The sequence below is a fragment of the Tupaia chinensis genome, unplaced genomic scaffold (assembly GCF_000334495.1).
Source record: "Tupaia chinensis unplaced genomic scaffold, TupChi_1.0 Scaffold000499_1, whole genome shotgun sequence".
Classification (NCBI taxonomy): domain Eukaryota; kingdom Metazoa; phylum Chordata; class Mammalia; order Scandentia; family Tupaiidae; genus Tupaia; species Tupaia belangeri.
In genome coordinates this window covers 136,737-141,003 of record NW_006160011.1, presented here as the reverse complement: position 1 = coordinate 141,003, position 4,267 = coordinate 136,737, and the positions used below count along the sequence as shown (strand labels likewise).

At 38.0% G+C, this 4,267-nt stretch overlaps 1 non-coding gene across 1 annotated transcript; it reads right to left on the bottom strand.

Moving 5' to 3' along the window:
* Positions 1-860: 860 nt before the first annotated feature.
* LOC114009252 (U6 spliceosomal RNA) lies at positions 861-967 on the bottom strand. The gene has a single exon (XR_003550701.1). It is a non-coding gene; the product is annotated as a U6 spliceosomal RNA (small nuclear RNA).
* Between the last annotated feature and the right edge of the window lie 3,300 nt (positions 968-4,267).

The following is a 4,267-nucleotide window of genomic DNA, read 5'->3' as shown; positions in this document are numbered from 1 at the left end:
ATTCATCCTTAGTGGATGCTCTGTCCCACTCTGAGGTCTCTTCACCCTCTACATTGTCTGACCAGATGTGACATTCTTGGGGACAGACCTTTATTGTTTGCATCTTTTTTTTTTTTGAGAGATGTTTTTGCTATAGGGAGTGTGTGCTTGTCAGAAAGACAGAGACAGAGAGATAGAAAGCGAGAAATCATCCACCCCCAGGGGGCTGGCCATGCTGCAATTCCTTCTCCCCCATTCTCCTCTCGGGATTTTGGGCAAGCACACACACACACCTGGCATGAGTTTAAGCCACCAGGTCTGGGACTCAAAGCATGTTTGACTACAGGGGAGTTCAGTGACATAGCCATTACACCAACTGCTGGTCCCTATTGTATGCATCTTAATGTCTGATTCCACCACAACCTATGGCTGATTAAAACAATAGCAATAGTGGGACCAGCAGTTAGCTGGTTATCAGATTCCCTTAACTTTTATGTAGATAGTCACCAATATACCTCATTCCTATTGCCTTCTATTCATGTTTAGAGACAAATTGAATGAATAAAAGTCAGTGTCCTTATCAACAGGCTGCATTGTCTGTTATCTAAATGATACCAAAGTGTCCATTTCTGAGGTTAAACTTTCAAGGTTAAGTTAAAAATTAGGGGTCACACTACTGTTCTTTTTTCCTGGCCATACCTGAGCATCACGTCATTAACTTTTTGAATCCATCCACTTATCTCTGCCCCTACTGCTAACCCCGTAGTCTGAGTCTTCAGCATGTCTCATGACTTCTCAGCAGTTGCATCCTAACTGATCTCTTTGTCCCCAGAACTTCCCTTATCTCGTCTGTTTCCCACCCATGTTTTTCCCCCTGTGTTAAAAATAAGCAATGTCTCACGAATTTGTGTGTCATCCTTGCACAGGGGCCATGCTAATATTCTCTATATCATTCCAGTTTTAGAATATGTGCTGCTAAAGCAAGCACCGACCCATGGTTTTTTAAAAAAAAGTTCACTATTTTTTTCCATAAGCAAGAGAGGCAGGCAGAGAGATAGTACCCCCTTGAGGATCCCAATGCTATAATCCATTCACTCTCAGCTCCACTCTCCGGCCTTGAGAACAATCTTCCTAAAATACAGAATATTCTGAAAACCCTTTACAGGATCTTCCCAATAAAGTTCAAATATCTTAACATGGACTGGCTCCTGGTTGCCTCTCTAGCCTTCTCATTGACTTTTCTCTCCACAGTTCATTCTATATTTCAGTTAAGCTATCAGTATTTCCTGTAAAGCCAAGATTCCCACACCTCTGCCGATGTACATTAGACCTTCTGTGCTGTAATGTCCTTAGCATACTCTTCAGCTGCTCCCACTTATTTTCCAGGATTCTGAATAAATGTCTCCTCTATTAGGAAGTCTTTCTTTTTCTTTCTTCTTTGTCCCTCTTTGTACTGTCCTGACACACTGCATCATATCCCATCATTAATATTCGATTATTCTCTTTCTACATCTGGTTTTCTCACTAGGAATTCAACTTTTTAAAAAAAGATTTATTTATTTATTTATATCATTATTTTCAATTTGACCAGAGAGACAGAGAGAGAAAGTAAGAAATAAGCCGCCAAGGCCACGACTCAAATTGTGGTCAGCCATGCAGGAGTCCAGCAACTTAAACCACCATGCCACCAGCTGGTCCTAGAACTCAACTTCTTGAGGGCAAAGTTTGTCTCTTACTTGTCTTCACCTCTCTGATTAACTATACAGAACAACTGTTCATTAAATGGGGAGTAATAATAAAGGGTTTCTTAACTTTGGAGTATACCATATTCTCTCAGGTCATGGGTCTACACAGGTGTTCATAGAGATGAAATATTCTTTCTGAAATATCATATGAGGGAGCTAGAGGATCTCTTCCTACATTTTTCTCTGCAAGACTCTACATGGCCCAACCTGCCATGTCAACTTGCTCCCAAAGTCCTACACATATCAAACTTACTATATTGTGGAATGTTTCTTCTGAAGTATTTTTATTAGTTTTTAAAGCCCACATGCATCTTAAAGGAAATGTAAGCCACATGTTTGACATTCATTTACACTTTACTACTTTTTTTCCATAAAAAAGAAAAATGTAAATTGATGTTCAAGTGCCTTTGGGCTTTTTAATAAATACAAGTTTCAAGTCATTTTTCTTTCCATGGATTTATTACAAAGGAAAATGCCTTTGAACAATAGAAGGTCATGGCTCAATCCCAAACTTTAAATAAGTGGTATTGTTGTGAGTTCCAAAATTGTTTATAGCCCTTCTCCCAGAACTCTGAACCACAAAACCCTAGTTGCATTTGCTCTATTCATCTGTCAAAGTTATAAAAAGGGATATTTACCTTTTATTTATCTTTGCAACTTTAAGGTATAATTTACTCAAAGCAAGGATTTGGTGCTTAGACTCAGAACATCTGAGTTTTGTCCTTGATTCATGCTAGAAGCAGGGATGGCATCTGTACACTGCCTACTTTATAACATTGGTGTGAGAACCAAGTGATACGGATACGAAAGTATGTAGAAACAGGAAAGAATACTACCCGTGGTCTATTAGTGGGATAACGGATTAATGCATCCTCTTTACAGGAAATATCTACAGAAAATTTTTAATTAAAAAATAATAAATTAATTCAATTGCCAAAGGGTGTTCTGTCTTTCTCTGTACAGAGAGGGAGGGTGAGAAAGCACCCTCCAATGGATGCTTCCCACAATCCCTTCTCTTCTGTTTCTCCACCCTTTTGGGGTTTGGGGCACATATACACACATATGCTCATTGTGTTTCTCAAGCTGCTGAGGCTGGGATTTAAATGTGTGGTTGGTCATATGGGATCTGGCTTTCACCAGACCATGGAGCTGGTCCCCACAAAACACTTTAAAATGCATGTATTCCTTTGCCAAAAAATATGCATAAGAATGTTTTTTGTACTTAAATTTTTAATTACAAAAAATGATATGATCTAAGTGAATATATTTGAGAGTTAGTAAACTAAAGTAACAAAGTACTAAATGATGGAAAGAACACCAAGATATAATATGTGAATAAAAAGCAAGGTGGTCCTATGAATTAAAGAGAAAGAATATTTATACATTTCACTAGTCAATACAGAGCACTTTTTCCCACTAGGACATTTATGGAAATATGTAAGTGGTTATCTCTGGGGACAGAACTTGGGGAAAAGTTTTAAGTTTCTTCTTATACTATTCTATGCTTGTGTTCTCATGCCGTGTGACTATATGGACAATGGACTTTTGGAATTCTTTTGCTTTCTTCCTCATTCTTTGCACACACACATGTAGCATGTGTACACATACACACACACTTAAATAATGTTCAAGAAAGAGAAAAGCATATAGTCCAATAGCATACAGCCCTTAGTCTAGTAATGAAGAGCATGAGCTTCACAGCAGACATATTTGGATTTTCAAATCCACTCTAGTTGTAGTGCCTTGGGAAAATTACTTAGACTCTCCGAACCTCAATTTCTCTATATGAAATTGGGAGCTATGACCCACCTTATAAGCCTATTATAAGAGTTAAAGTATTAATAAATAATGCATAATAGTAATGAATAATAAATAATGCATAAAACTGCATGCAGCTTTCAACATGGTAAACCCTCATTAAGTTATGATTATAGTTATTGTTTTTGTTATTATTACTATCATAATAAGTTAGCTCACTCTTTTGAATCTCTTTCTTCATGAGAAAAATTATTTCAAGGTGATTGAGTCCTCAGTCTTGTTTCAAGGGCTAGTTTTAGGAAAAAGAAATAGGAGTATGTGTTCCTAGGATGGTCTGTGTGCTACAGCGAAAAGGCTCAAATGATTAGTTATATCAAGCAAATATGTTGAAGCAGTAGGCTTCACACGAAACACATTCCTATCAATGATCTATGACCCTGAATGTCAATGCCATGTCCCTTGGAACTCCCAGCTGAGATACGGCTTTTTAACCAGCTTACAATATTTACCTTTCCCATTTCCATAAGAAGCTCTGGTGCCAGGTGTGGACTCCAGAATCCGTGGCCTCCAGAACAATTTCCTTCAAGGGGCTCATGGTTTAGCACATCCCTAGAACAGACTTTTCTCATGTTTGAAAAAGTTAAACTGCACTCCTGACCCCAAACCATTTCTTGACTCTGAAAAGAAATTGTTCCTGGAAGTGCTTCAGGGGAAAGATTTGGAGAAGCAGCTTTCCATTTTGCCTTGAATTGCAAACTCACATTAAAAAACATTAAGGATAATAA